We start from the raw sequence: 12333 nt of genomic DNA, 5'->3' as shown, positions 1-12333 counted from the left end.
ATCATGCCTTTCTTTAAGGAAATATACTATGTATTTTTTCCCCCTTTTTAATCTTTAATAGTAGTAAGTTGTACAAAAAGTATATTCAAAATGCACAAAAATAATATAAAACACTTTATTAAATTTACATATTTTTCTTTTTGTTAGGATAGGTTTATATTTTTGTTTTTCTGATATATAAACTGTATAGTGGAGGGTGATCAGGCTATGAGCCGATCGCCCAAGATTTGCTTTGGTATGTGTACGGTATGTGTGTTTTCTATTTTATTTGTATGTGCCCTGTCCATAAGAGCCCCGGTAACAAGGGAAAACAGCACTCGATAAGTGCTAAGGAAAAAAGAAAGAAAGAAAGAACTGAACTCATCATCTTTCCTCCATCTCACCTAAACCCCCCTACCAGATCTATCTATCACAATTAATGACACCACCCTTTCCACAGAACCAGAAGTCCTCTGCGTCGGAGTTACTCTCAACTCTGCCCTGTGCTTCAAACCGCACAGCCAAGCTCTCACCACCTCCTGCCGCCTCCAGCACAAAACACAAAAATACTGTTTTTTCCAGATTCATCCTTTCCTCAACACTGAATCTATTAAAATATTCGCCTGCCCTCATCATCTCCCGCCTCAACTACTGCAACATCCTCCTCTGTGGCCTACCTGCTAACACTCTCGCACCCCTACAGTTCGTCCTTAACTCTGCTGCGCGACTAATCCATCTCTCTCCACACTACTCCTCCACTTCTTTCCTCTGCAAATCCATTCATTAGCTCCCAATTCCCTAACGAATCCAGTTCAACCTGCTAATACTGATCTACAAAGCAGTTCATAATCTGTCTCCTCCATATATCTTTGAACTAGTCTTCCATTACCTTCCAACACGCAACCTCCGGTCTCCCAAGACCTCCTTCTCTCCTCCACACTCCTATGTTCCTGACCCAATCACCTCTAAGACTCCTCCGGAGTGTTCCCCATTCTTGGGGAATTCTGTGCCCCAACAAGTCCGATTATCCTTCACAATCAGAACCTTCAGACGGACCTTGAAAACCCATCTCTTCAGAAAGGCTTACAGCCTGCAATGACCAAGCTGCCACCTCACCACCAGCGTAAGCTGCCGCAACCCCCCAACCTACTGTCTTCTTCCCCATTATCCTCTACAATGTAACCCCGCTGGGGCAGGGTCCTCTCCCCTCTGTACCAGTCTGTCACTGTTAGTTTATTCACTGTATTTTATATTTGTATCCTGTATGTAACTGACGCGCCCCCTGGGACATATTCCTTTTTGAGGGGAATACCCGGCACCGGATCAGATGGGGGGTTGTAGTCTCCGAGCGGCTGTGACCCGGTCCCGTGCCCAGGGCGTCAAGCTCAGTGTTATGTGGCAGTCTTTACTGATGTTATTAAAGTTCGTTTTGTCGACTACGCCACCCGTTGTGATGCGGTCACTGTGGCCGCCGCTGCTGCTGGGTCTGCTGAGGCTGATGGTGGGTGCGCAGCTTGGTGGGATAACCCCCAACGGGAAGGGTATAGCCTCAGAGGGGACAGGCGCAGAGGATGGGGGTTGTGGTGGTGCGGTGCAGCCGGTAATGATGACAGACTCGGGTTGTGCAGTTAAGGGTCTTTACTTACTGCAGTTGTTATACGGGTCACTCTAGCTCCAAGTGACCACCCGAGCCGTGCTGCGACCACCAGGTCCTGGATCCGGCCAACCCCCAAACAAGTCCGGAGCGTGGCCCTGAGCTCTCTCTCTCTGTCCTCTCTTCAGCCGTCCCCACCAGTGATTCACCTAAATCCAGCTCCCTCGGGCCTTCTGTTGGGCAACCTTTGGCCTCAGGTTCCCTGACCCTCCGTGTGGTGTGCCTTCAGGGTGAATGTAGTGGGTGACCGTGACAGACACTGCCCACGGTCTCCGGTCTCTGGCTGGGGAATGTCTTTACCCCCACCAGCTTGGGTTCCGGTACCCTTCTGCTGACTCCTCACCCGGTGATCTGATTTGGGTTCTTGGGTCCCTTCTTTGTCCCCCTCTGGGTCTTTCTGTACTCCACTCTCTCACTCTTCAGGCTCAGGTCTGCTCTGCTCCCTTGCTGCAGGCTGACTTCCTCTGCAGAAGACTTGTTCTCTCCTTCTGACTCTCTGCATCTGACTTGTCCTCTGCGTCTGACCCTGATCTTTGATGGTGCCCACCTTATATACACCCTCTATGTGTGAGCTCAGGTGACCAGCACCCAATGAGCTCCTAACACTACCCAGACTGCTCCCCCTATCTGCCCCTACACTACATGGGATGTTCCTCCCCCCTCCCACTCCAGCCAGGAACAGGCTCGGTCGCACCTGCACATTTCTAAGTGGGAGTGCCGTCGGCCTGCTCCTCTGGAATGGGATGTATGTAGTGCATGCAGTCTATCTGAGCTCAGTTCCACACTCCTTCCTTACCCGGGAGTGGAATATCACACCTCTGGGTTGAGGTGCAATACTCCTGTAGCAGCCGAATCCTCAGGGTGCTACATTCCCCCCTGGTAAATCACAGCACGTCCTCGGGCTGCAAAGACAAAAACACCAAAACATACAAATTTTTATAAACATATAAAACATATTAAATATTATACGAAATACTATATAAATATATATAAACTTTTTTCAGGGAAACAACATTCTCGTCGTCTCTTTCTCTCTTCTGTTCCTCTGGTCACCGTGCAACTCGTGACCAGGTAGAGTGCGACAGTCTTTTGTAAAACAGTTTCCCAAATAAAACCGGAAGGGGGCGCTTTAGCAAGCGCAACTATGTACAGGGGAATTTTGCCGTTCTCAGTCCCCGGCCAGGTAAAGGGAAAGGGATGGCTGCTCACAGTCCTCAGCCTGGTATGGAAAGGGTTACAGGTAACAGTTCGCTGGTCCCAACGGGGACTATTTTAGCAGCAACAACAGTTCCAGTTTCAGTTTCGATTCACTGTGCCCCGACAGGCAACTATATACAGTCTCCTGCTCTGCCGCACTCAACGGCGTCTGCCTCCTGCTCTTATCTTACGGCTGGTGGTTTCTTCAGACCCGTCCGGGTCCTCTTGCTCCTCCTCCTCGCACCGCAACTCCTCCTCCGTCAAGCGATGCACGTGGAGGGCGTAAGGTCCCTTGGCACACTTGTGCCGGGTGAACGTTACCTCGTCACCGACGTAGAGGTCACGGCCTTTGTGACCCTCTGGCAGGTGGGACTCGACGTCCCGTCGTGTAACGAAGACGTCACCCATGGTGTTCCGGTCCCTTATGAAGCCCCACCCATGCTGCGCATTAAACTTTATTACCGTCCCGATGGTACGGGGACGATCTGCTGCACGGGGGTCCCTTCTGGTCCGACTCTTTTGCTCCGCGCTGCGGGTCTGGGCCCATTGCTCTTTGGCCTGCCTCTCCTCCCGCTCTCTCTTGAACTCTGCCAGCTGTTGACGGCAACACTCTGTGCGCGCTGCTGCAGCTGCCCGAGTCTCTCCGGTGAACCCCATCAAATCTTCTCCCGTGGGGTCCCACACGAACTGGGCTTCCTCGAGTGGAGGCGAGACCCGAGTCACGGGCTTCGGAGCCGGGATTAGGGGCTCACACAGGGGACCTAGTTGCTTCTGCCGCTCCAGCTCAGGGTACCCTTCGGGCCAGATGAAGGGCCGCCCGTCCGGCCATGTGAGCTGGCCGAAGAGGTCCTCCCCCAGGTGTGGCACCCTAGGTATTACGGGCGCGGGCGCGGTGGTGGTGGCGCCCGGGTTGCCCAGGCCTTGCGGCCAGGCCTGGGGCACCTGGAAGGTGAAGGGCACCGTTAGGACGGCGGCGCCCTGGGTTACCTGGCCTTGCGACCAGGCCGGAGGCTCCGCGGAGGTAGATGGCTCTGCTTTGGATGCGGCGCCCGGAAATGCTAGGCCCTGTGACCAGGCCGGAGGCTCCTCTTCCGGCGCCACGCTCCGGGTCACGATGCGTGACGTCATCGGGGTCGCGACGGCGGCTTCCGGTCGGGGCCTAGTCGGTGGCGGTGTCATGGCGGTCTCGGGTACGGCCGGGGGACCTTCGGGCTCTGCGACGGGGAGCTGGGGCAGGTAAGCGGTCTTCCGGTATGGGGTATAGGCATCCCCCTTACCTGCTGCCATGCGTCTCGCTCCCTCTTCTGCGCCGTCTCCGGCCTTGGGTCCTCCCGCGTCATCCGCAGAGGCAGTCGATGTCTTCTTCCAAGGGAGCGGGTTAAGTGGACGGGTTCCAGCTTGCTGGGCCATCTCCCGGCCCCACTCCGCCAGGATCTCCCTCTGCACTCGGGCCATCCTTCCCGCGAGGCCCTCCAGGGCACTCCGCGCGCACTCCCGGTCTCGGGGAAGCTGCGCCAGGATCTCCGCTAAGCCTAGCGGGGTTGTTGACTCCAGCAGGCTCCTGACCATCGGGTCGGTGCTGCTCTGCTCTCCTCCTTCTTCCTCCAGCAGGCTCCTGGCCAGCGGGCCGGTGCTGCTCTGCTGCCGCTTCATTCCCGGGTCTACTCTTCCTCTTCTCGACTCCGGGTGCTCTCGCTCTGGACACCTTGCCTCCGGGTGCGCTCGTTCTAGACTGCTCCAAGCGACACCCATCTTTTCTCTTTTCTTTCGTCTCCTCCTACTTCGAGGGCGGTCCCGGGGCAACTCGGTGACTGTCAGCTCCAGGGGTAGTTCTTTCACGCTGACAGACACCTCCAGCATCACAGTCTCTGTTGGTGGGGGCGGTTTCCACTTTTGGCGCCATTTTCTGTCCCGGCCCACGATGGGAGGTGGCCTCTTGCTCTCCTTTGGCACGCCCATAATGGCGTCCGCTGCTCTTCCAAGGCGGGAAATCTGCGGTTTTGGCGGGAATCGCTTCCCAGTGGCGGGAAACTCGGCAGATGGCGGGAACAAGCTGGAAATGGCGGACAATCGGCGGGAAACGACTGGTGATGGAGTCCGATGGCGTGGACCCTCCGGAACCGGCAGGAGTCTTCTTTCTGAGGTAAACTTGCACTTTTCTTCAGGCACGCAGTACCCGGGTGTTGCGGGCACGTAATCCTGCCGACTACGCCAAAGTTGACGCGCCCCCTGGGACATATTCCTTTTTGAGGGGAATACCCGGCACCGGATCAGATGGGGGGTTGTAGTCTCCGAGCGGCTGTGACCCGGTCCCGTGCCCAGGGCGTCAAGCTCAGTGTTATGTGGCAGTCTTTACTGATGTTATTAAAGTTCGTTTTGTCGACTACGCCACCCGTTGTGATGCGGTCACTGTGGCCGCCGCTGCTGCTGGGTCCGCTGAGGCTGATGGTGGGTGCGCAGCTTGGTGGGATAACCCCCAACGGGAAGGGTATAGCCTCAGAGGGGACAGGCGCAGAGGATGGGGGTTGTGGTGGTGCGGTGCAGCCGGTAATGATGACAGACTCGGGTTGTGCAGTTAAGGGTCTTTACTTACTGCAGTTGTTATACGGGTCACTCTAGCTCCAAGTGACCACCCGAGCCGTGCTGCGACCACCAGGTCCTGGATCCGGCCAACCCCCAAACAAGTCCGGAGCGTGGCCCTGAGCTCTCTCTCTCTGTCCTCTCTTCAGCCGTCCCCACCAGTGATTCACCTAAATCCAGCTCCCTCGGGCCTTCTGTTGGGCAACCTTTGGCCTCAGGTTCCCTGACCCTCCGTGTGGTGTGCCTTCAGGGTGAATGTAGTGGGTGACCGTGACAGACACTGCCCACGGTCTCCGGTCTCTGGCTGGGGAATGTCTTTACCCCCACCAGCTTGGGTTCCGGTACCCTTCTGCTGACTCCTCACCCGGTGATCTGATTTGGGTTCTTGGGTCCCTTCTTTGTCCCCCTCTGGGTCTTTCTGTACTCCACTCTCTCACTCTTCAGGCTCAGGTCTGCTCTGCTCCCTTGCTGCAGGCTGACTTCCTCTGCAGAAGACTTGTTCTCTCCTTCTGACTCTCTGCATCTGACTTGTCCTCTGCGTCTGACCCTGATCTTTGATGGTGCCCACCTTATATACACCCTCTATGTGTGAGCTCAGGTGACCAGCACCCAATGAGCTCCTAACACTACCCAGACTGCTCCCCCTATCTGCCCCTACACTACATGGGATGTTCCTCCCCCCTCCCACTCCAGCCAGGAACAGGCTCGGTCGCACCTGCACATTTCTAAGTGGGAGTGCCGTCGGCCTGCTCCTCTGGAATGGGATGTATGTAGTGCATGCAGTCTATCTGAGCTCAGTTCCACACTCCTTCCTTACCCGGGAGTGGAATATCACACCTCTGGGTTGAGGTGCAATACCCCTGTAGCAGCCGAATCCTCAGGGTGCTACATAACCCCTTCTCATGTACAGTACCATGGAGTCAATGGTGCTCTAAAAATAAATGAAAGAAAGAAAAAGAAAGAAAGAAAGAAAGAAAAAGAAAGAAAGAAATATAATTGAAAATGGAATGAAGGAAAGAAGGAAGGAATAAAAGATGTAAGGCAGGAAGAAACAAAGAAAGGAAGGATGGAAGAAAGGAAGAAATATAAGTAAAACAGAAGGAAGGAAAGAAAGAGAAAAGAAAGAAAGATGACTCAGTGATCACGTGATCGTTGGCCCTTACAGGAGTGATATTTCTCACTGAGTGCTCTGTAAGAAGGAGAAAAAAAAGACAAAGTTGGTTACAAATATGTTTCCTTCTCAAGGTCCCCGGCTAGGCCCTGACCCGCTCTGACTAGCGTGTCACACCTTTACAGTGGCAGGGCTGACTCCATATTTATGTGGGCCCCTAGGTCACAGGGTCCCAGGGGCCCCTCTTCTCTTTTGATACTTTCCTCCTCTCTTTCCAAGAGCTATAACTATTTTATTTTTTGGTTAGTAGAACGGTATCAGGGATTGTTTTTTTTTGAAGAATGAGCTGTAGTTTTTTTCATCACCATTTCCATACGAAATTCTGCTCTCTCTTTATTTCATTTGTTGGAAGCTGAAGTGACCAAAAATAGTGACTTTGCCATATAGATTTTTTTTTATTTTGGCTTTTACCATTTCAGATAATTATCATATTTTATTAATTCAGACGCCAAATATGCAAAACAAAAATATTTTCCAGGAAACAGTTGGGGTGATGAAATTTTAGATTTATTTAAAAAATATATTTTTCATTTGCTTATTTTACAATTTTTATTAGTCCCCCTAGGGGACTTGAACCTGCGATCACTTGTACGATACACTGAAATACTGTAGTATTGCAGTGTATTGTAAAATTAATAATCTCCTATGAGGCGTAGACACAGGCCTCACAGGCAGGGCCGTCGTCAGCACCTGGGCAAGTGCCAGGGCCCTGAGCAAGCGGGGGGGGGGCACTCGCAATGGGGACACAGGCGCGCTATGGGGCCAGTGAGTCGGGGAGCGCGGTGCTAGAGCCTGCGAGTGGGCTCCCCCTACACTTGCTCAGAGCCCCAGCACTTGGAATACTTACCTCTCCCCGTTCCCCGCAGCTCCCGCTTCTTTCTTGTGACTTCTCATGGCAGAGGGCGCGATGAAGTCACTACAGCGCTCTCTCTGCTATGAGTGTCACAAGGCAGAGAGTGGGAAGACGGCGACACTGAGGAGTCCGGAGCTGCAGCCAGCGAGGAAGGAAGAGAGGTAAGTATTTGATTTTCTTCCGGTATGGAGCATTATATGGTGCCCATTATGAAGGGAGCATTATATGGTGCCCATTATTCTGTATGGAGCAATATATGAGCTTCATTATTCTGTATGGAGCATTATATGGGGTCCATTATTCTATATGGAGCATTATATGGGGCCCATTATTCTGTATGAAGCATTATATGGGCCCATTATTCTGTATGGAGGACTATGTGGGCCCATAATATTGTATGGAGGACTATGTGGTGCCCATAATACTGTATGGAGGACTATACTGTCCAGTCTGCACTGTGCAGCTGTGAGGATTCGCTGGTTTCAGAGGTATTGTGGAATTTACAATAGATATCGCTCATGTAATGTAAGAGGTAAAATCTTTGCATTGTAGTATATATATATTTCTCTGCGGTATCTGTGCATCATGAATCCTGGTATGTGTTAAAGGGGTCACTGAGACTCTTTAGCCTGAGGCCCAGAAAACCTGGAGCCGGACCTGACCACAGGTGTTCAAACTTTGCAGACACAGGGTTTTCAGTTACCCCCTACCCCTTTACCTTGGATGCCATTACAATGCCATTGGCACCCTGCAATCATTTTGTGGTGTGTGGGTTCATGAGTGTCACAAAAGAGACTTCCCCCATGTCCTACCTCTTAAATGCCGCGGGCACGATTGACAGTGGCATCTAGAGGGGTTAAACAGCAGAGATGGTAGCTACTTATGATCGCACCATGTATATAGTGTACACATATGCTGCGCATGTAGGAAAGCTGAGTGATGTGGTCCACCAAGGCGGCCTGGGCTCATGCACTACATGGATTTAAGGCCCAGGACAATGTACCATACACTACGGCGTGTGGTCCTTAACAGGTTAATGTCAGGGTGAATTTAATCTCTTATCAGTATTGGACATATAAGGATTCTACAAATGATACAGAATCTTGCATTGAAACCTTATGTAACCACAGCAGCACATCAAAGCCTATGCGCCGCGGCAGTAATAAGAGCGGTCGTTTATCATCAATACGACATTTCCATGGAAAATAAATCACTGTTCATAAAACACAGATTGTGCAGAAAATTACAGAAAGGAACATAAAGGAAGTAAGTGATGTCATCCGCCACATATGGGTCAGCCACATAGAAGTTAAAGGGGTATTCCCATCCCCAAGATCCTATCCCTATATGTAGCAGGTGTAAAAATAATAATATTACCAAATACCTCCAATTAGAAATGTAGTATAGTTCTTCTGATTCGTTATGTTGCTTATCCCATGTGCAGGGCATTGCAGTAGCTTAAGTGTCCATGGTTACGACCACTAACAACTAACTAACGGTCACTATATGAGTGGTTATAACCATGGATACATAAGATACTGCAATGCCCTGCACATGGGGTAAGCGACATAGAGAATCAGAAGAACTATACTACATTGCTAATTGGAGGTATTACATATTGGGATAGGATCTTGGAGATGGGAACATCCCATTAATATTAAAGGGATTGTCTGCCATTTTTCTCCCTAAAACAAGGCCCGATAGATAGATAGATAGGATAATATATAGATTATAGATATATAATAGATAATATATACATAGATAGATGATAAATAATAGATAAATAGATAATAGATAGATAATAGATATATAATAGATAATAGATAGATAATAGATATATAATAGATAATAGATAGATAATAGATACAATGCGGCAATGTGGCATGGAGGGATCAGCCTGTGGCTGCTGAGGGGTTATGGAAGCCCAGGTGGCTTTGATAGCAGCCTTCAGCTCGTCTGCATTGTTGGGTCTGGGGTCCCTCATCTTCCTCTTGACAATACCCCATAGATTCTCTATAATAGATTCTCTATGGGGTTAAGGTCAGGCGAGTTTGCTGCCAATCAAGCACAGTGATACTGTTGTGTAAACCAGTGAATTGGTACTTTTGGCAGTGTGGACAGGGGCCAAGTCCTGCTGGAGAATGACATTTCCATCTCCATAAAGCTTGTCGGCAGAGGGAAGCATGAAGAGCTCTAAAATGTCCTGGTAGACGGACCTACACCAGCAGATGACATGGCTCCCCAAACCATCACTGATTGTGGAAACTTCACACTAGACCTCCAGCAGCTTGGATTGTGGCCTCTCCACTCTTCCTCCAGACTCTGGGACCTTGTGGAGTGTGTCAGTGACTGCCTTCTGGACATCTGTCAAGTCGGCAGTCTTCCCCATGATTGTGGAGCCTACTGAAACAGACTAAGGGACCTTTTTAAACGCTTAGGAAGCCTTTGCAGGTGTTTTTTGTTAATTATTCTAATTTACTGAGATAATGACTTTTGTGTTTTCATTCGCTGTAAGCCATAATCATCAACATTAACAGAAATAAACACGTGAAATAGATCCCTCTGTGTGTAATGACTCTATATAATATAGGAGTTTCACTTTTTGTATAGAAGAACTGAAATAAATTAACTTTTTGATGATATTCTAATTTAGTGAGATGCACCTCTAATAGATAGATAATAGATAATATATCAATAGATAATAAATAATATATAGATAGATAATAGATAGATATAGAAAATAGATGGACTTGTCAAATTAAAGGCATAATTAATTAGGCCATTAGTAGAAGAACAGATAATCTCTTGAGCTTTAGTGAATCTTTTATTATAAACAATATTGATAATAAAGACACACACGGATATCTCGATACTTCAGGGAGAGTTCCAGTCCTTACCGTACTCTCAGTATATCACCACTGTGATTTATATCACCCAGGACAGGCTGTGGTAACAATTTTCTTGTTTTCCCCACTGAATTATCCTTGTCTGACATCAATTAATGATGCATTTGGGAAATTAGGATGGCAAACAAGAGGTAAGAACAGTGGATGGATGGATGCAATGGCAGACACAGTCAGGAGAGGGCCCCTGTGCAATAACAGTATATGGGCCCTTTGTCGCCCATTAGCTTATCATAATGCACAATTCCCCCTGCTTTAGAGGGGGTAGTGGGCCCCCTTACCTCTTGGGCCCCTGTGCGACCGCCCAGGTTGCACCAATGATATGTCCACCCCTGTGGATGGATTGACGGATGGAGAGAGATAGATAGATGGCTGGATGGGTGGATGGAGGGATGAATTATGGAGGGTTCAGTGGATGGAGGAATGGATAATAGGTCGATGATGGCTGGAGCGATGGATGGATGAATTGATGGATGGATGATGCATGGATTGACGGATGAAGAGATGGATGGAGGTATGGATGGATTATAGAGGATGGGTGGATGGAAGGATGGATGGAGGAATGGATAATAGGTTGAGGATGGATGGATGGATGGAGGGATGAATGGTTGGATAGATGGAGGGATGGATGATGATGGAATGGATGGATGATGAAGGGATGGATGAATGGTTGGATAGATGATGAATTGAAGATGGATGGCTAATGGTTGGATAGATGGAGGGATGGATAATAGATCGATGATGCATGTATGTATGGATAGATGTATAAATAAAATAAACCTATGGATGACTTAAGATGGTAGAAGGATGTAAAGCATAACTCATGCCTGAACATCATGTTAACCATCATTTTCTCTCATCTCGGCTGGTTTTCTGTTAACTCTCAGTCTCGATGTGAATCCTAAGGAGGCCTGAAGTCTCCTCTGTCACATAAGTAGATGTAAGTACGGTATATGGCACATGGTAGGTGAGGTCCTTGTTACAGATCGAGGTGGAGGAGCTTCAGGTTATATATTGTCAAAAATGTCAGGACTCTATAAAGGAAAAAGGTTAGGACCTCTGAACTTCATGTTTCTGCATTCACTTCATGCTAGGATCCATGTTAGGCCTATTAAATAGGACTCAAATTATTATAGTGATCCTCTGTCGCCCCCTGTGGTGGCTGGTGGAGGGTGCAGCCCACAGGTGAGCTCGGGCCCCTCTCTTTGCCTGGGCCCCTGACAGTGGTGCTACCTGCATGTATACAGTGGATCTTTCCCATTCTCCTGTAATGGTCCCAGTGTTTTGTGTCAGGAAATTCCCCTTTAGTTCAGTAAATTGGCAATGTAAACCATATATATACCCTATATATATATATATATATATATATATATATATATATATATATATATATATATATATATACACAAACAAGCACAGGCAAGAGTTTTACAACGGAGCCACATTTTTGCTTGGAGCCTACATGTCATAAATGACGCCAAATGTGTTCTGCTTATGGCGGTTCTATAAATACAGCTGTCATCATCCATCACCGGGCCGGGTTTTCACGTTGCTCCCCAGCGTTTGATGAATCACAAATGACAGGACGTGCTGGGAGCCAAAGCTCAAGCAGACGTGACAAGACCTGGCGAGGATGTCAGGGGCGGCCCTGCTGGCACCGTACTGTACGTTACCGCATGGCGATATTCACAGGCAGCTGAAACATATAGGAAGAGGCTATAAAGCGTCCATAGAAGTCTATGAGTGATAATTACCGCGGCTAATTACTCATTTACAGTAGAGAAAGAGCAGCGGCCACCAATCAGCAATCAGCATTGATTTCCAATCAGCCTACAATGCGATGATTGCGCCATGCAAAGCAGTAAGAATAGGGCATGATTGGTGCAGGGAAATGCCACTGCTTGCCCGATTTTTACAAATTGGGAAAAATTCTGATTCAGAAATGCCGGCATTGTCCTGGCTCTAAATAATCCCATATATATGAAGTGACCTACAT

At 49.0% G+C, this 12333-nt stretch overlaps 1 protein-coding gene across 7 annotated transcripts in view; it reads right to left on the bottom strand.

The window, feature by feature from the left end:
• Window positions 1-12333, bottom strand: part of DYNC1I1 (dynein cytoplasmic 1 intermediate chain 1) — a 602472-nt gene that overhangs the window by 239886 nt on the left and 350253 nt on the right. The gene's annotated exons all lie outside the window — the stretch shown is intronic.

Source organism: Phyllobates terribilis, unplaced genomic scaffold (assembly GCF_046119375.1).
Source record: "Phyllobates terribilis strain yellow unplaced genomic scaffold, ASM4611937v1 Scaffold_4__5_contigs__length_816908805, whole genome shotgun sequence".
NCBI classification, from domain to species: Eukaryota; Metazoa; Chordata; class Amphibia; order Anura; family Dendrobatidae; genus Phyllobates; species Phyllobates terribilis.
Note: the sequence above shows the minus strand (reverse complement) of the source record. Positions and strands in the feature narration are given on the sequence as shown.